We start from the raw sequence: 20,534 nt of genomic DNA, 5'->3' as shown, positions 1-20,534 counted from the left end.
GTTTGATGAGGTTACTTCCATTAAAGCGTGGCCCAACTCAATCAGGTTGGATCTTAATCCTATTACTGGAGCCCTTTATAAGAAGAATGAAATTATGACAGAGGGAGATAAAGCCATGGAAAGCAAGAAGTTGAAAGTGAATAGAACCTGAAAGAGAAGGGAGAGGCCACCATATGCATTTCCATGTGACAGAGGCACCCGAGGCCCAGGATTGCTAGCAGCCAGCCCCAAAACAACAGTCTCCGGGTGAAAGCATTGCCTTGATGATGGCTTGATTTGTACTTTTTCCTGCCCTCCAAATCATGAGTCATTAAAGTTCTCTTGGTTAAGCCCTCCATTTGCATGTTATTTACTTGAGAAGTCTAGGAAACTAAAGCAACTGTGAACCCAGAGCCTTTCCAGTCCAGTCTCAAATCTGTGAATATGATAGAATATCAGTCTTGTGATTTTAATATTACATGGCAGGGAGCAGATGTGGCTCAAGCAGTTGAGCGCCCACCTCCTACATGGGAGGTCCTAGGTTGAGTTCCCAGTGCCTCCTAAAGAAAACAATGAGGGAAGCAGATTTGGCTCAACTGATAGAATGTCCATCTAACATAGAGGAGGCCCAGGATTCAAACCCAGGGCCTTCTAACCCATGTGATGAGCTGGCCCACGTGCAGTGCTGATGCACGCAAGGAGTGCCCTGCCATGCAGGGGTGTCCCCTGCATAGGGGAGCACCACGTGCAAGGAGTGCTCCCTGCAAGGAGAGCAGCCCTGCATGAAAAAAAGCACAGCCTGCCCAGGACTGGTGCCACACACACGGAGACCTGCTGCAGCAAGATGATGTAACAAAAAGATACACAGATTCCTGGTGCCACTGACAAGAATACAAGTGGACACAGAAGAGCACACAGTGAATGAACATGGAGAGCAAACAAACAGGGAGTGGGAGGGAGAGAAATAAATAAAAAATAAATCTTTAAGAAAAAACAATGAGCAGACAATGAGCAAACATCAAACAAAAACAAAGAGCAGAAAACAAGATAAAACAATGAGCAGACAACCAGCAATAACAATAAGCAGGGAGCAGATGTGGCTCAAGCAATTGAGCGGCTGCCTCCCATATGGGAGGTTCAGGTTCGGTTCCCGGTGCCTCCTAAAGAAAAAAACAGACAACGAGCAGACAACAAGCATAGACAATGAGCAAAATTAAAGAACAAAAATGAGCAAAAGAAGGGGCGGTGGACTTGGCCCAGTGGTTAGGGCGTCCATCTACAACATGGGAGGCCCACGGTTCAAACCCCAGGCCTCCTTGACCCGTGTGGAGCTGGCCCATGCTCAGCGCTGATTTGCGCAAGGAGTGCCCTGCCACGTAGGGGTGTCCCCCGGTTAGGGGAGCCCCACGTGCAAGGAGTGCTCCCTGTAAGGATTGCCGCCCAGGGCAAAAAAGAAAGTGCAGCCTGCCCAGGAATGGTGCCACACACACGGAGAGCTGACAAACAAGATGACAACAAAAAAAAGAAACACAGATTCCTGTGCAGCTGCCAACAACAGAAGAGGACAAAGAAGATGCAGCAAATAGACACAGAGAACAGACAACCAGGGTTGGGAGGGGGGGAAGGGGAGAGAAATAAATAAATAAATAAATAAACAAATCTTTAAAAAAAAAAGATGAGCAAAAGAGATGAGGGAGACATCCGGAGGGGGGGGTGGGAATTACATGGCAAAAGATATTTTTGCAGATGCAATGAAGATTACCAATCGGTTGACTTTGAGTTTACCAAAAGCAAGATTATCTGGGTGGGCCTGAGCTAATGATGCCAGTCTTCTAAATCTGGGACTAGATACCAGTCTCTGGTATTCAAAGTGTGAAAGGGATTCAGTGGGAAGGATAGTGTCCACTGCTGGCTTTGAAGATGGAGAGGACCACGGGCAAGGAATGCTCTAGTGAAGAGTGATCCCCAGCTGACAGCCAGCAAGGAAACAGGGACCTCAGTCTGCCAACTGCAAGAAACTGGATCCTGCCACAACCATGTGGGAATCGTAGAGGACTCCAAGCTCCAGATGGGAATGCAGCCAAGCTGAGACCTTGGTTTTAGCCTGCTGAGACTCTGAGCAGAGAACCCAGCTCTGCTATGTCTGAACTTCTGACCTACGCAATGGTGAGCTAATGAATGGATGCCACTTTAAGCTACTAGCTGTGTGACAATTTATTATATAGCAAAAGAAAGCTAATACACCATCCCACAGTCCTTGTGCTCATCATCACTACCAAAACAGTCGAGTGCAGCCGCTACTTGATCTCTCAACACTTGCTCCATTAGGCATCACATCACAATCTCTACAGGTGATAAGTGAATTCGTTGCGATGCCATGGCATGCCATGAGTTACTATTATTCCAGTGTGCAAGGAGATTCAGCACTGTGTTCAAGCAGGGAAAATTACCAAGTGAATCCCAGAATCTCACTTTTGATCGTCCATTTCCTGGACACACTCCTGAAACAGGGACTGACTCAGACAGTATCACGTCAGGAAAAGAGAAGGCACACAGTGCATTTCAACAGAAGAAATTCAATACAGGGAATTGGTAATACAGGGCTTTAAGAAGGGCTGAAAGAATGAAAACATAATGCTCAATAGCATCCTCTCCAAGGACGACAGGAACAAATAGAAGAGTTTGGGGGTGTCAGAACCTAGAAGTTTGATGGAGGGGACCTTCGGAGCTGGGGCTCAGACTTTGAAAAGGCAGGCACTGCCTGCTGCACATTCTAGGGGAAGCCACAAGGCTAGTGTGGGAGTCCCAAAGGAGAACGGAGACCACCTGCTGCTGCGGGGTTGAGTGCCATCTCTGAATCAGTGTGCAAGCAAGGAAAGGGCAGTACCTCCAATCTTCCTCCTGCCTCCAAATCCCCCTTCAGTGCCTCTGATGGGCGGAGTATAACAGAGCCATCTGACAAAGGAAGTGTAGTTCGTGGAACTGCCAGTCCCGTCCTGCAGAGCAATAGATAGGTGGGTTTGCAGCTGAGACACGATAGGTCTGAACGGTAAACATGTGCATAAGTATTTGGGTGTGTAAGTATTTGAGTTGCACAGTGTAGATAAAGAGCACTGGAGATCATAGATGATTATTGTGATGGTTAGGCTATTGTGTCAACGCAGCCAGGTAATTATACCCAGTTGTTTGGCCAAGCAAGCACTTGGCTAATTGTAATACAAGGGCATTTATGGACTTTAGTCACCATTGACTTTACTGAAGTGGTAAACCATAGATAGCTGATTACAATTACATCAATCAAGGAGATTGCCATCAGCAATGAGTGATGCTTAACCCAATCAGTTGAATGACTTAAAAGGGGAAGTGATTCCAGCATTGAGAGAGAATTTCCCAACTCATCTTTGGACAGCCAACATCTTCCAGAACTTGTCAAGAATCTTCACTGGACTTTCATCGGAGCCCCTGGTTGCAGCCTGCCTGTGGAACCTGGACTTGTGCATCCCCACGGCTGCATGAGAGACTCTGATAAATCTCTTACTATCGACAGATATACCTTGTTGATTCTGTTTCCCTAGAGAACCCTGACTAATACAATTATGCCACACATAACTGGAGAAAGGAGAGGCTCAGAAACTGTCTGAAGAGAGGTTCATCCTGCAAAGCATGCTGTAAGAATGAGGGTAGAAAAAAATTTAAATCTATGCTCCTACAAGGTAGATAATAATTAGAAGAGGGGAGTGGGTGAGGATCAGTGGTTGAGTACCTGCTTCACACGTGCATGGTCTAGGGTTCAAACCCCCAGTTCATTCCGCAATTCGTTCCTTGGTGTTTCCTGAAAAAATAAAAATAAATGTTAAAAAATTAGAAGAAAGCCACTACATTAAAAACTCCTATTGAATTAGACCATTTCCTGGTTTAATTAACTAGTTTTTTTAGAGTTCACCAGAAAATGAAATGCTGGAATATCAGAACTAGTCCTAAGATATTTTCCTTTAAATATTAATAATGTAACTATTGGCTGCAGCATTTGTGTATTAAATCTTCTCTTCTCTTTGGGTTTTCTGAATGACCCCAGCAAGGCCTCTTTGCTATAACTCTGTGTGTTTACTGCCTCAAGGCTAACTGGATCTCTAATTCTGCACCCCACCCCCCATCCCCACCCCCTGGGTCTCTTAGTGAAACCCAGGGGAGCCAAACTTAAATTCTTACACGACCAATTTTTTTTTTAATAGCCAAAATCACTGCAAGCAGATGTGGCTCAAGTGATAGAGCTTCCACCTACCATATGCAAGGACCTGGGTTCGATCCCTGGGACCTCTTGGTGAAAAAGAAGAAGAGAAAGCATGCCTGCCCACGTGGCAAGCCAGTGCCCACATGAGTGCCAGTGTGGTGAGCCAGTGTCCTGCTCAAGTGACTCACGCAGCAAGATGATGACGATCAAAAGAGAGACAAAGGGGAGAGTCAAGGTGAAGCACAGCAGAGACCAGGAACTGAGGTGGTGCAATTGAGAGGGAACCTCTCTCACCATCAGAGGTCCTCAGGATCAAATCCCGGTGAATCCCAGAGAAGAGAAAATGAGAAGAGAAGACAACACATACAGCAAAAACAGCAGGGCGGGAGGAGAGAAAAGGTGGGAATAAATAAATAAAAATAAATATTTTTTCAAAAAATAGCCCAAATCAGCACTTTTTAGTCATTTAGAGTTAGCCTGCTTTTTATACTCAACTTCTATTCCCAATTATGCTACAAGCTGCTCTGGCACCTCTGGGCTCTGACCTAGCAGCTCCCTGCCATTATGATGCTGGGACGGCTGACCTCTAAACCTCCTCTTCTCTTTTTTTCTCCTCTGCCCCAGGAGTCTGGGAGTTTTCCCTTGCCCAACCCACCCCGTGGTTCCCTGGAGCCGATGACCTCTGGAAAGCTCGCCTTCCGCGGGAAAACTGTCACAGCCTTGCCCCAGTAGATAACTTGTGTTTTACTGCCATCTAGTGGTCACATAGTCTTCTTAGTCAACTCCAAAACCTGTGACTGGACTCACTCCAGGTTGCTTTCCTGATCTCCTCAAGAAAGATCTCTTATCCGGCTTAGCCTTGCAGGTGTCTGAGAGTTCGGCCACCTTCTTCCACCTTCTGAGCTCCCTGCCCCTCACCTCCAAAGCACGGAGAAGCCCCCCATTGCTGGGAGCTCCCAATTCAAAGCCCTGCCCAGATGGCTCAGAACTGATGGCACCTCTTCTGACCTTCTCCTCCCCCTACCCGCCCCCCCCCCCCCCCCCCCCGATATCTGGGTTCCAATGATTGGCAGTAAGTTGAATAAACTGAACAGTTCCAGGTGCTAAAAATGGTCACCACTACTTTTTAAACAACTACTGTGTGCCAGGCACACTGTAAGTTGTATTAACACAATAGTTTGGTTGCAAGTAATAAATCCTTTGAATTAGCTTTAGCAACAAAGCTATGTCTCATGGAGCCCAAAAGGCAGAAAACAACTCTTGAAAAGTACTAGAAAGAAAGACTGAGAAATAGTTAGGGATCTAAGCAAGGAAGCGCTGTGTCGTTCTCCTCTTTCTACAGATCAGCTTGGTTCTTCAGCAGGTGAAAAACAGCCACTCCAGAGCTGTTTGGTTTATACTTCCCCATTCAAGAAAGTGGTCCAGATGGAACTGGAAACTCATAATCCTGATACCCAGTTTCCCAGAGGGTGCTTCTGAGTGATCTTAGTTGAATCATGTGTCTATTCCTGGTCCAACCAACCAAACTCGATGGAGAAAGGTCATTCCTAGAAAGCCGGCCCAATAAGGGGTCATTATGAGCTAGAAAGGCATCCCATAATGTACTTACCATGCATTTGATTGCTTATTTATCTCCAGGCAACTGCGAGAGGTCTCATCATCTCTATATTATAAATGAGGAAACTCAGACTTGGAGACTTTGGAATTAGGCTTTATGGATTTTTATGGATAAGGATTTTTTGCTCTAAAGCCCATGCTCTTTCCCCTAATTTTTTTTAAATTTATTCACCCCCAACCTCCCCACCTGCCCTTCCCACCTGCTCTCTGTGTCCACTCTGGGTGTTCTTCTGTGTTTGTTTGTCTTCTCTTTAGGAGGCACTGGGAACCAATCCTGGGACCTCCGTCGTGGAAGAGGCACTCAATTGCTGGAGTGACCTCAGCTCCCTGATTTGTTGCGTCTCTCGTTGTCTTTCCTCTGTGTCTCTTTTTTGTTGTGTCTTCTTGTTGTGTCAGCTTGTTGTGGGCCAGGTCTCAGCAGCACGGGCCAGTTCTCCCTGTCACGGGCTGGCTTGCCTTCACCAGGAGGCCCCAGGAACTGAACCCAGGACCCCCATATAGTAGACGGGAGCCCAATCAGCTGTGCCACATCTGTTTCCCTCTTTCCCCTATTCTAACCTACATCTAATGGACTGTTGTTGGACTGAGGCATTGCATCCACTCATTAATTCACTCAGTATCCTTTGAGCACATACATCCAGGCTCTGCCTAAAACCAGCAATGAACAAAAACAAAGTAATTGTTCTTGCAGTAGACCAGGAACCATAATAAGCAAAATATCTGTTAGGTGGTCACGAGTGCTATGAAGAGGAACTCAGCAGAGTTAGGGTATGAGACTGATGAGGGGAAGTGTTGTTTTAAATAGGAGATCAGAATAAGACTTTCCAGTGAAGGAGAACTTGTGCAGGGATAAAACAAATTCTGGAATCGCACTCAAAGGCATTAACTGAGGCCATTTTGTCCAAAGATACGGGGTTGTTTCTTTTTAAATAATAACACCTTACATCTACAGCACTTTCCATTTACTGCCTGCTTTCACATGAATTCTCTCTCTGATAGCAGCCGTTTGCTTTGTTTATTTTAATAAACTTTATTTTTAGTGAAATTTTAGATTTGTGGAAAAATTACACCAGATAAACACCCCACCACCACCCAACACACACAGTTTTCCCTATTATTAGCAGCTTACATTAGTGTTACAATTCCATTTGCTTTTTCTACATCTACTAACTACACAAGGAAAACTTGTAAAAAGAGAGTGGCAGTGTGTGTCTACAAGGAAAGAGAGTGTCCTCATTCCTTGTAGACACACACTGCCACTCTCTCCAGCCCTGCTCTTTCTCTAATTCTTGGCGATTTCAATATCCATTTAGATGTCCCTCCAACACCCTTGTCCTTCAGTCCCATGATCTAGCCACATCCTTGACTCTGTCATTGTCAAAAACTGCAACCCTTACATATTCTCAATTTCCATACTTATTCTCCTTCAGTCACCTTCTCCCCAGCTAATATCTCCAATTCAACAAGTCTTTGGCTTCCTTGGGACTTCAACCCACTGATCCTATCACATTTCCCCTGCCCCCCAAGATGCCTCCCTCATCTGTCTGCTCATTGTCTACTTGCTGTATCTGCTCATTGTGTCTGCTCCATTGTCTGCTCATTGTGTCTACTCATTGTCTGCTCATATTCTTTCAGAGGCATTGGGAACCAAGCCCAGGACCTCCCATGTTGGAGATGGGTGCCCAGCCACTTGAGTTACATCTGCTCCCTGCTCGTTGTGTCTGCTTGTTTGTCAGTTCATTATATTAGCCCCTTGTGTCAGTTCATTTTGTCAGTTTGTTGCATCTGCTCATCTTCTTTAGGAGGCACCAGGAACCGAACCTAAGACCTCCCAAGCCTATCGCCTTTTTATTTTCTTTGTTATTCCCATATATTTTCTTCCCTTTTTATCCAACTAAATTATGTGATCAAATATTAGAATCCTTTCCTGCTTGAACCCTCAGCTCTTTTGCCCCTCTCTTGCTCAGTCACTTTCACATTGACAACCCCAACCCTGGTTAAATCCAACTGTCTTCCTTCTCCATGCTTGGACCCTAGCAAGTGAATGAAGCTGTGGAAAAGCACTCAATCCAGCAGACTACTTTATTTTTTTAATTGTAATTTCACAGCATTAAAATTTATTACACAACAATCAGCCAAGAGATTATTTCAAAGACTATTAACTTTCCCTCCTTACTGCTTTCTTTTTTCTTTTTAATGTATTTTTATTTATTTTTAAAAGATACATAGATCACACATGTTACATTAAAAATATATAGGAGATTCCCATTTGCCCCACTCCTCACTCCCACTACTTTAAATGCATGGTCACTAACCGTAGTGGGTCCTTAATCCGGCCTCACCATCACCCGGTATTTCCTTAATCTAGTTACCCTCCCTCTCCCAGAGGACTATTTTATATCATCTTTTCTCTCCTCAAGCTTCTAGCAATTCCTATCAGCTGTCACTCTCAACTGACGATATACCTCCTACTTCTCTGAAAAAAAGTGAAGTAATCAGAAAAGAACTGCCACAATATCCCACCATCACTCAAGGCAGCTCCCTGTATCTAAGCTATTATGCCCTAATATACTTCGGTTAGTAAGGATGAATCCAGAATCCAGTATTTCCTAAATCCTGGAGAACCCAAGGTCCTGGAGATTTTCTCTCTTCCATCTTAGTAAGCTGTCTCGTCCATCCATCCTCAGGACTTTAAATACTATAAGTACTGTGACATTTATTTATTCAGTTTCCTAGGCTGACAAAATGAAATATACAAGAAATGGGATGGGAAGGGGGATGCGGCTCAAGTGATGGAGCTTCCGCCTACCATATGGGAGGACCTGGGTTCGATCCCTGGGGCCTCCTGGTGAAAAAGAAGAAGAAAAAGTGTGCCCGTGTGGCACGCCAGTGCCCACGCAAGTGCCTGCATGGTGAGCCAGTGCCCGCATGAGTGCCCACATGGTGAGCCAGTCCCCGCATGGTGAGCCAGTGCCCGCATGAGTGCCCTCATGGTGAGCCAGTCCCCGCATGGTGAGCCAGTGCCCGCATGAGTGCCCGCATGGTGAGTCAGTGCCCCACGCAGGTAAGTCATGCAGCAAGATGATGACACAAGTGAGTCACGCAGCAAGATGATGACATATCAAAAGAGAGACAAGGGGAGAGTCAAGGTGAAGCACAGCAGAGACCAGAAACTGAGGTGGCACAGCTGACAGGAAAACTCTCTCCCCATTAGAGGTCTCAGGATCGAATCCCAGTGAATCTTAGAGGAGAGTAAATGAGAAGAGAAGACAACACAGAAAGCAAAAACAGAAGGGTGGAAGGAAAGAAAGAGGGGGATATAAATAAATTTTTTAAATCTTAAAAAAAAAATTTTAATAAAAAATAAAGAAATGGTGTGGAGTGGACATCACCATCCCAGAAGCCTCTGAATTGAGGAATGAACTATGGACTAAAGTAGATTTACTGGATTCTACTATTGACTAATTTTTATTCTAGCAATGGAAGAACTTATATCATTGATATGGAGGCAGAGGCCACTGGAGGTTCTGCAGGCAGGGAATGGAAAAAACAGGTGTAAAATGGGGGCATTCTTGGAACTTGGGAATTGTTCTGAATAACATTGCAATGACAGATGCAGGCCATTATATATCTTGCCATAACCTACAGAATTGGGTGGGAGAGAGTGCAAACTACAATGTAAACTTTAATCCACGCTTAGGGACAGTGTTCCAAAATGTGTTCATCAATTGCAATGAATGTACCACACTAATGAAGGATGTGATTAATGTGGGAAAATGTGGGAGGTGTGGGGAGCGGGGCGTACGGCAATCCACTATATTCTTTATGTAACATTTATGTAACCTAACTATCTTTAAAAAAAAAAAATAGGTGTACTATGGTGGCATTTGCAGGACATTGGAATTGTCTTGAATGATGTTGCAGTGATGGATACAGGCCATTATATATCTTGTCATAACGTACAAAAGTGTGTGGGAGAGAGTTTAAACTATAATGTAAAGTATAATCCACATTTAGTGGCGATGCTCCATATTTGTTCATCAATTGTAACACAAGTACCACACTGAAAAAGGATGCTGCTAATGTGGGAAAGTGTGGGAGGGGAGGCAGTGGGTCATATGGGAATCCCCTACATTTTTTATGTAGCATTTATGTAATCTAAGTATCTTTTTAAAATAAAAATAAATTTAAAAAGAAATGGATTGGCTTTTGCAATGGGGATTTATTAGCTTAACAGCTTACAGTTCCAGGGCAGTGAAAATGTCCAAATCGAGGCATCATCAGGCGATGCTTCCTCTCTGAAGACTGGCTGCTGGGGATCCTGGGCTCCTCTGTCACATGGCAAGGTGATACCTGCTGGCCTTTCCCTTCTCTTCCAGGCTTCATTGCTTTAACTGCTGCCTTCCTCTCTGCTTCTGTAGCTTTTTTCCTCAACGAACTCATCCCATTTATAAAGGACTCTGGAAAGAGGATTAAGACCCACCCTGGGGCATGCTTTACTGAAGTGACCTGTCAAAAGGCCCCACCCACAGGAATGGATTAACTCTGAGAACATAATCTCTGGTGTCCATACAGCTTCAAGCCATCACTAAGTGTGTTAGTGGGAAAGGACTAAACAAAGACATGGACAGCAGGAGGCAAGGATCAATGGAAGCCATGGCGGCCATCTTGAAGACTGGCAATGACAAGTCTGCCCTGTAGGGCACCATGGGCAGGCTCAGCTTCTGCCCTGGAAGACATGACAAGAGGAAAGAGAAGAGTCGTGGGTGAGTAGAATCCCTCTTTCTAGATTTTTAAAAAGTGTTTTTAATGTTTCCATGATCTCCATGATAGCAGGCACTTGATCTTGTTGTCTGCTGAATCCCTAGTGCCTAGAACAGGTCACTGTAGGATTCTTTCCGTTATAGGTGATGGAACTCACACTCCAACTTGCTTAAATGACAGGAGTTTCCTGCCTTTGTAACTCAGAAATATAAATGTAATGTGGAAAGTTGCCTTCAAGTAAGGTTTGATCTAGGGGTTCAAACAATACAGTTAATGACACAGTTTCTCTCCGTTTGTCATTCTGTCTTCCATAGAGTTGGCATCATTATCAGGCTACGAATACTTTCTTGTGGTTGCAAAAAGGCTGCCGTAGTTCTGGACTTCTCATTCTCACTCTACATCAACCAAAGGTGGAAAAGGGCTCTATACTGGACTCTCTTTTACAATTCCTGGCAGCCTCTCTTTGTCCCATGGGCCCAAGTTGAACCCCTTGCCCATTTCTAAAGGAATCGCTGTGACCTATGATTGGGATTTGCTGATAGAACTGAAGCAATCAGGGCCTGTCCCTGGAGTTGCAGGTAGGAATTAACCCTACACTGCTGAGGAGGGAGAGGCGTTAAAATCCCCATATCCACATATGGAAATCATACCATCTCCTGCTAATCGTCCTCCCGCATACGCTTTCTAAAATGTATTTCCTTTAGCAAACACTTTTGTAGTATTTTACAACTAATAAGCACAAATCCTTCCTTAAGTGTTTTACAAATATTAATCCTTATAAAAAAACCCTTGCGTGAACAAACACCAAGTGGTTAGATGACTTCCCAAGATCACACAGCTAGTAAGCACCTGAGTGCTGACGTCAGAACCAAGGTTTTGATGCACGTGGTCAGGCTCCAGAATTCCCATATCTCTAGTTCTTTTTTCTTTTAGATGGTACTGGGATCTCATACAAAAGCAGGCACTCAACAACTGAGCTCCATCCACTCCCCAAGGAGAGTTGGCTTTTTCATTTGTTTGTTTTTTTGTGTGTGTTTTTAGGAGGTAACGGGGATTGAACCTGGGGTCTCGTACGTGGGAAGCAGGTGCCCAATCACTTGAGCTACATCCACTCCCTCTGGTTCATCTTTCTTGCCCCCATGAGAGAGCGCAAACACAGTCCCCCACTACCACAAATTCTGCAGCTGAATTTCCCACATTTGTGGAAATTGCAGGGGTCAGCACATCCAGAGTACAAGGATGTACTCGGAAAACACCTTCGTGATCACAGTATCTCCCCTGCCAGGTAAGTATTCTGGTTCATCGTGATGATTGTTTTTGCCAGTATGACCTTATTAGAGTTGGATGTTTCTAAACCTATCTCCCCATTAGATTATGAGTTTCTTGAGGATAGCTGATGATTTAGTCATAACTCCAATAACAAAGATTCGGAGCAGCATAAAGTGAACTGCTTCCTAATTATTGTGTAAGAGAAGAAATTTAACTCATCGATACTGTTTTCTTTATAAAAACAATGTATAACTATAATACAGCACCGCCTAAGAGGGTTGCAGAAATGCCTGAAAGTTGGAAAAACAGAACGGGAGCACTGGAGATGGGGATTTCCATCTTTGAGCATCTGCTCTACTCAGCTTTAGACAATTCCTTGTGCTTTCTCACACGTGTCTCTTCCCACAGGGCCCCATCTCCTGGACCAGAGATGGGCAACTGACTTGAAAAGCCATCAGATTACATCCCTGCTGCCTGCTAGGGTATCTGGCCTGAGAGCTAACCCAGTATGTGTGCCTTATCCTGAGCGGCTCACCAGCCTTTCCCTTAGGAATACTCCTCAACCCACCCCCAACCTCCCGACCTTCTGATGGAAAAGTTACTCTGTAATGACAAAGCCTAGGAACACAGAAGGTATTATTTACATCAGAGTATGCCCAATAAGCTTAAAAATTACTTATTTTCTCTTTGATACCATGCTGAAAATTAATAACATATGTATAAGGAGCATGCCAGCCGTGAAGTGTCACTCACAGTCTTACCACAATTTGAGGAATGGATATACTCAGTCAATCGTATTTAGTAACAGGTTCCATATTTGTGAACTCACCTGCTCACAAAAATTTGTTCATAACCCCAAAATCCATACTCGCCCGGCTTTTGCAATCATTTGCAGATGTGCACAGAAGGGCGAAAAATGTGAACATTCCCAGCGGAAGCTGAACAAGGCGACACTCTGCCTTCTTGTTTCAGCTCTCATGTATACACAAGTGTCTTTTCCATGGTGTATTTAGTGCCTTGATTTTGCATTTTGGTACTTTCACTTGGTGATTTCATGTTTAAAATGGTCCCCAAGTGTAGCACTAAAGTGCTGTATTTTATTTTATTTTATTTTATTTTATTTTATTTTATTTTATTTTATTTTATTTTATTTTATTTATTTTATTTGTGTGTCTAGGGTTCTCAAGTCAAGAAGTCTGTGCCTTGCCTTATGGAGAAAACCTATGTTTAGCTAAGTAGTCATTCAGGCATGAGTTATAGTGCTGTTGGTTGTGGGTTCAATGTTAACGTATCAATTATACATATTAACCATATATGTAATATTTAATGTCTTTAAACAGAAATGCACATAAAACAAGGTTGTGTGTTGATCTGTTGAAGACAAGGATTTTTCTATAGCTTCTGAGGAACTTAGCCCTGTATTTCCCCTAGGAAAAAGGGTTCAGTATTTGCTAATTCAGTGTTCATGGTGAATTTCTACAACATACATAACTATTGCGAATAACAAGAACCAATGTACTTTTTTTAGCAATAATGGCAAGTATCATTCATATTTAAGCATATTTAAACATGTCTTTAAGTCTAGTTATTGGAAAGTACAGATCAGAAATACACAAAAAATGTCTTGCTATACATTCTGGGTTAACCAAGCAACTCAAACGTACTGCAAGCTCAGCTATTAAAGAAAAACCAACATAGCCACACAATTAAAAATCAATTGTGGGAAGTGGATGTGGCTCAAGTAATAGGGCTTCCACCTACCATATGGGAGGAGCTGGATTCTATCCCTGGGCCTCCTGGTAAAAAAGAAAAAGAGAAAGCATGCCTGCATGGCGAGCTGAGTACCTACATGAGTGCCCATGTGGCGAGCCAGTGCCCACGCAAGCGAGTCACACAGCAAGATGATGACGCAACAAAAGAGAGATGAAGGGGAGAGTCAAGGTGAACAAAGCAGAGACCAGAAACTGAGGTGGCACAATTGACAGGGAACCTCTCTCCACATCAGAGGTCTCAGGATTGAATCCTGGTGAACCCTAGAGGAAAAAGGCAAGAGAGAAGACAAAAAGAGAAAATAGATACAGAAGATCACATAGCAAATGGACACAACAAAAACAGCAGGGTAGGGGAAGGGGGGGGAACAAATAAATATTTTAAAAAAGAGAAATAGATACAAGAAATAAGCTAAAGCAGTGAGATAAAAAAACAACAACACAGATTCTGAATCAGCAGGTCTGGGATGGGCCCAGCATTCTGCCTTTCTAACAGGCTCCAAGGTGATGCCACCACTGCGGTCCATGGAGCAGCCTTGGAGTAGCAAGGTTTTAAGAGAGCCATGGCCCTCGTGGTATTTCTCTACAAACCAGGACAACCAGTTGCTCTTCCTCTCTCTCACAATCACGTGCATTTACCATGACAGGGTTTTTTAAATACCCCTAGAGAATCTGAATACATGTCATGGAAAATTGGCTGAATTGCATAAAAATGCAGTGCTTTGGCCTCCAACACATTGCCTGTATCTGTGATTGTATTTCAGTTCCAATAAATGTATGCAGGTGTCCGGTAAACATACTCGTTTAAACGAAAATTCACTGGTTGGGAAGCACAAACAGGATTGCAGTGAAAACACATCGCTTTAGGTATTTTACATAATTACCACAAACAGATGTTCTGGTTTCAGTGGCAGTTCATCGATTTCATTGGCAGGCTATTTGGTTCACTGATTTTGGATGAGTTTTGATGAAAATGCATTGCTGGAAGAAATTAGACTGTCTCTTCCTACACAGTCCAGTTCTCATAGCCTTTTAATTTTATACTGCCTTACTATCTTTGCTCTTGTTTATGAACACATATTATTTTAAAAGTGTCGTATTGCTTATTGTGGCAGTAAATGTGATACTTTTGTTTCTTCTTTGAGTCTCTAATGTAGTGGATATGTACTTTGAACATGAAGGTGTGTATATATCACATATATATAAATATATGTGTGATGGTTAAGCTATTGTGTCAACTCGGCCAGGTAATTTTGCCCAGTTGATAGCACTGGGATAACTGTAATACAAGGGAATTTATGGACTTTAGTCACCATTGACTTTATTGTAGTGGTAAATCATAGATAGCTGGTTATAATTACATCAGTCAGGGAGATTGCCATCAGCAGTGAATGACACTTAACCCAATCAGTTGAATCCCTCAAAAGGGGAAGTGATTCCAGCTTTGAGAGAGAATTTCCCAGCTCATCTTGGACAGCCAACATCTCCCAGAACTCGTGAAGAACCTTCATTGGACTTTCATTGCAGCCCCTGGTTGCAGCCTGCCTGTGGAACCTGGACTTGTGCATCCCCACAGCTGCATGAGAGACTCTTACAGAATCACATACTATTGACCAATATCTCTTGCTGATTCTGTTGCCCTGGAGAACCCTGACTAATACTATATATATAAATAAAATCTATACTAATACAATATATATAAATAAAATCTGTTATATTAATTCAATGTTCTTAAATTTTTAATAGCTTTACTTTTTTTTAATTTTTTATTTTTTTAAGATTTATTTATTTATTTATTTCTCTCCCCTTCCCTCCCCACCCCAGTTGTCTGTTTTCTGTGTCTGTTTGCTGCTTCTTCTTTGTCCACTTCTGTTGTCGTCGGTGGCACGGGAATCTGTGTTTCTTTTTGTTGCGTCATCTTGTGTCAGCTCTCCGTGTGTGTGGCACCATTCCTGGGCAGGCTGCACTTTCTTTCGCGCCAGGCGGCTCTCCTTACGGGTGCACTCCTTGCGTGTGGGGCTCCCCTATGCAGGGGACACCCCTGCATGGCAGGGCACTCCTTGCGCGCATCAGCACTGCGCATGGGCCAGTTGCACACGGGTCAAGGAGGCCCGAGATTTGAACCGCAGACCTCCCATGTGGTAGGCGGACGCCATAACCACTGGACCAAGTCCGCCGCCTGTTCTTAAATTTTTAAAATCTCAAAACATTATTTTTTTCTGCACTAATTTTTATATTTAAATATGTACTCTAAAAACTGTTGGGACTAAATCTAAAACCAATTTTGAAGTCAGGATACTGTACACTAAACAGATGGAAAAAGTTGGCGATATTTGATCAACTCAGTGGTATAATTATGGTAAAACTACAATGGAAAGCAACTTATGAACTGAGGACTGAATTATAATTTGGGCCAAATTAGTGTCCTAAAATGAACTTCTACCAAACAGACTGTCCATAAGTATACTATGAGGCCCTTTTTGCTACCCTAAGACTTAATGGGGGGAGGGGACAAGGACGTTTACTTTACACTTTGGCAATGTTCTAATACAGAATTTTAGATGTTCAGGTGGTTCAAAAGCGTACCTCATGTGCTGCAGGGATGGATGCTGGACGTTGTGTGTCCTGTCGTGACCCACTGGCTGGACTGGGGGAGAGTGTGGACTACAATGTGGACCACTGTCCACGTGCTGCACTGGTTCTCCAGAATGTATTCGCCGGGTGTAGTGGATGTGCCACAATGATGCAAGAGTTTGTTGATGTGGGAGGGGTGGCGTGGGTGGGGTGGGGGGTATATGGGGACCTCATATTTTTTGAATGTAACACTCAAAAGAAAATAAAGAAGAAGAAAGGGAAAAAAAGACAAATAAATAAATAAAAATTTAAAATAAAACGCATACCTCATGCTCGGCCAATCGATTCAAGGTGAAAATTTTGGTGTGTGGATTAGGGGGTTGGGAGGTGGGGATACAAACTACAGAGATAGAAAGAGTGAAAGGTTCTGATCTTACTCGCCAACTCTAGCTTGACAAGAACCTATTAAGGGAAGTAGATGTGGCTCAAGTGTTTGGGTTCCCATCTACCATATGGGAGGTACCAGTTTCAGTTCCTGGGGCCTCCTGGTGAAGGCGAGCTGGCCCGCATGGAGAGCTGATGCAACAAGATGATGCAACAAAAAAGAAAAATGAGACACTGTGGAAAGAAACCAGGGAGCTGAAGTGGTTTAAGCAATTGAGCGCCTCTCTCCCACGTCGGAAGTTCCCAGGATTGGTTCCTGGTGCCTTCTAAAGAGAAGAAAAGAAGAGAAACAGACACAGAAGAACATACAGCAAATGGGCACAGAGAGCAGACTGCGAGTACAAGCAGCAAGTGGAGGAGGGAGAATAAAAAATTAAATAAATCTTTAAAAAAACTAAAGATGTGCATTCTGAAGTACATAGGGATGGCATGTCATGAGGACTGAAATTTACTTTCAACTGTGTAGGAAAAAATATATATTATGATATTTGGAGCTCTAAGTATCCCAGAAAAGTATGTTCCTGTGGGTGTGGACACAACGTAAGTAGGATCTTTGGGTGAGAAGGAGCTTCAGTTAAGATGTGACCCACCACAATCAGGATGGGTCTTAATCTTCTTACAGGAGTCCTTTATAAGAGAATGACATTCAGAAGAGAGGGAGAAGAAGCCACGGAAGCAGGAAGCTGAAGGCAAGGAAGCCTGGAGGAGGAGGGAGAGCCCAGCACACGCCACCATGTGTCTTGCCACGTGACAGAGGAGCCCAGGATCGCTGGCAACCAGGCTCTGGGGAGAAAGTCTTGATTTGGACATTTTCCTCAGCATTGAAAATGTAAGCTTGTAAGTTAATAAATTCCCAGTAGCAGCCTAGCAGACTAGAACATAAACCTTTCTTAAACCTTTCTTTCTTCCTTTCTTCCTTTCTTTCTTTCTTCCTTCCTTTCTTTCTTTCTTTCTTTTTCTTTCTTTCTTTTTTTCTTTCATTCATTCCTTCTTCCTTTCTTTCTCTTCTTTCTCTCCCTCTCTATCTATCTATACATCCATCCATCCCACTCACCCATCTATCCAACCACCTGTCTATGTATCTAATCTAGCATCTATCTGTCTACTTATCTCTTTATCAAGAAATAAGCTAAAGTGGTAAGGGAATAACAATTATTGAATCCAGGGGAGGGGTATTTGAGTGTTTGTGTACCATTCTTTCAACTCTTCTGATTGTTCAACTTTACTCTTTTGGTGTGAGAACAGTGAAAAATAAGAGCTTGGGAATGTCTCATCTCCCAATGCATTGCAAATGCCTTGTACATAGTACTAATAAAAATGCCTCAAATTATAAATTTTGTAACAGGCTAATTTGTGGAGTATCATATCTGAACCCGAAATTAGTTAAAAATAAAGAAAAGTGTGAGACTTCTGGGAACAAAAATCTAGGCTTGATTTTCTGAGTCCCTCCAGCTCCTTGTCTGTGGTACACCTCTCTCATTAAACGGTGTCACTCTTGTCCTCCAAGAGCATTTACCCAGTAGAATTCTACCCTGTTATTAAAGATGCTAGCATAAAGTGTTGGAAAATCAAGAATGAACACAACCTTAACTGCCAGGGATGTTGAACAATTAAAGAACTTTAACTGCTGGATGGGGCTTTATGTTGCTTATATAGAAACCTGTAAAAATTAATAGGCCTTGGGAAAGGATGTGACTCAAGTGGTTGAGAGCCTGCTTCCCACATTGGGAGGTCCCTGGTTCAGTTCCTGGTGCCTCCTTAAAAAAAAAAAAAAAAGCAGGGGGTGGCCAGACTACAGCCGCCCGTGGGCTGGACGTGGCAGGAGTGCCGAGGATGGGGTGGGGGTGGGAGCTAGGGGGGTGTGGGGGGGGTTGGGGGTGGGTGGGGGCAGTGGAGCCCCAGCCCAAGGCCGGCCAGGATGGGGGCAGCATCAGGTGCGGCTCAGACACGAGCAGGTCAGCGGCAGCTGGTCCAGCAGTGACCAAAGACCTGCCAGGCCTCCCTCACCAGGGCTGGGGCACCCCAGTCCAAGTACCCAGCGTCGAGCGGTGGCACAATCGGCTGGCGCTGGCGACGGGCACCTCGGGGGGGCATCAGCGCGGTGCCCCAGGCCCTGGTCCAGCAGGGGCTGGAGCTGGTGGGTTGTGCCCGCCCCGTGGGCAACATCGAGGAGCTGGCTGCCGAATGCAAGGGCGCAGGCTCCCCCGGGACTTGGATCCCCTGCAGATGTGACCTGTCGAAGCAGGAGGACATCCTTTCCCTGGTCTCAGCTGTCCGCTCCCAGCGTGGCGGTGTGGACATCCGCATCCACGACGCCAGCCTGGCCCGGCCTGACACCCTGCCGTCGGGCAGCACGAGCGGTTGGAAGGACGTGAGAACCGCTGGCCCTCAGCACCTGTGCCCGGGGAGCCTGCCAGTCCACGAGGCAGTGGGAGGCAGGTGAGGGCACAGGTTGGCGTCGACAGCGGGTCGGGCCACCGAGCGCAGCCCCAGCCCGTGGTCCGTTTCTACAGTGCCAGCAAGTACACGGTCGCTGCCCTGGCAGAGGGGCAAGAGCTCCCGGAGGCTCAGACCCATATCCCAGCCCCGGGCACCTCCCCAGGGCTGGTAGAGACCCGATTCACCTTCAAACTCCTTGACAAGGAGCCTGAAAAGGCAGCCAGCACCTATGAAAGCCTGAAGTGCCTCAAACCCGAGGATGTGGCCAAGGTGTCATCTGCAGCCTCAGCACCCCTCCACGCCTCCAGATTGGAGGCACTCAGAGGAGGTCATGGAGCAGGGGTGCCTGGCATCCTGTGGGGTCCTCCTTCCCTCCCTAAGCCCCCGCTGGGCTCCTGCCTCTGGGTTTTATTTTATTTTTATTTTTTATTTTTTAAAGATTTATTTATTTATTTCTCTCCCCTTCCCTCCCACCCCGGTTGTCTGTTCTCTGTGTCTATTTGCTGAGTCTTCTTCTTTGTCTGCTTCTGTTGTTGTCAGCGGCAGGGGAATCTGTTTTCTTTTTGTTGCATCGTCTTGTTGTGTCAGCTCTCCGTGTGTGCGGCACCATTCCTGGGCAGGCTGCACTTTCTTTAGCGCTGGGCGACTCTCCTTATGGGGTGCACTTCTTGTGCGTGGGGCTCTCCTACGCGGGGTCACCCCTGCGTGGCACGGCACTCCTTGCGCTCATCAGCATTGCGCATGGGCCAGCTCCACACGGGTCAAGGAGGCCCGGGGTTTGAACCGCGGACCTCCCATGTGGTAGATGGACGCCCTAACCACTGGGCCAAGTCTGCTGTCTCCCTGCCTCTGGATTTTAGATGCTGATTTCTGGACTCCTGGATTCTGCTTCCCCTTTCTCAACAGGGGCTAAAATAAATTGAGTTTTTTTTTTTTAAGGATTTATTTTTTATCTGCACCCCCCACCCAGCTGTCTGCTCTCAGTATCCATTCACTGTGTGTTCTTCTGTGTCCACTTGTATTCTTGTCAGCAGCACCCAGAATCTGTGTCTCTTTTTGTTGTGTCATCTTGCTGCATTCGCTCTCTGTGTGTGTGCAGCACCATTCCTGTGCAGGCCGCACTTTTTTGCACTGGGTGGCTTTCCTTGCAGGGCTCACTCCTTGAGCATGGGGCTCCCCTACGAGGGGGACACCCCTGCATGGCATAGCACTCCTTGCACGTGTCAGCACTGCACATGGGCCAGCTCCACACGGGTCAAGGTATATGTATTAGTTAAAGGGGTGCTAATGCAAAATACCAGAAATGGTTTTTATAAGAGGTATTTATTTGGGGTAGGAGCTTACTGATACCAGGCCATAAAGCATAAATTACTTCCCTCACCAAAGTCTATTTCCACGTGTTGGGGCAAGATGGCTGCTGACGTCTGCGAGGGTTCAGGCTTCCTGGG

The 20,534-nt window shown here is 44.9% G+C and overlaps 2 pseudogenes; one reads left to right on the top strand and one right to left on the bottom strand.

Moving 5' to 3' along the window:
- Positions 1–10,534: 10,534 nt before the first annotated feature.
- On the top strand, positions 10,535–19,466 carry LOC101429186 (dehydrogenase/reductase SDR family member 11 pseudogene; annotated as a pseudogene).
- LOC111760115 (U1 spliceosomal RNA) lies at positions 11,730–11,884 on the bottom strand (annotated as a pseudogene).
- Positions 19,467–20,534: the final 1,068 nt, after the last annotated feature.

Source organism: Dasypus novemcinctus, chromosome 22 (assembly GCF_030445035.2).
Source record: "Dasypus novemcinctus isolate mDasNov1 chromosome 22, mDasNov1.1.hap2, whole genome shotgun sequence".
In the NCBI taxonomy this organism is placed as follows: domain Eukaryota; kingdom Metazoa; phylum Chordata; class Mammalia; order Cingulata; family Dasypodidae; genus Dasypus; species Dasypus novemcinctus.
This window is presented reverse-complemented; position numbering and strand designations above follow the sequence as displayed.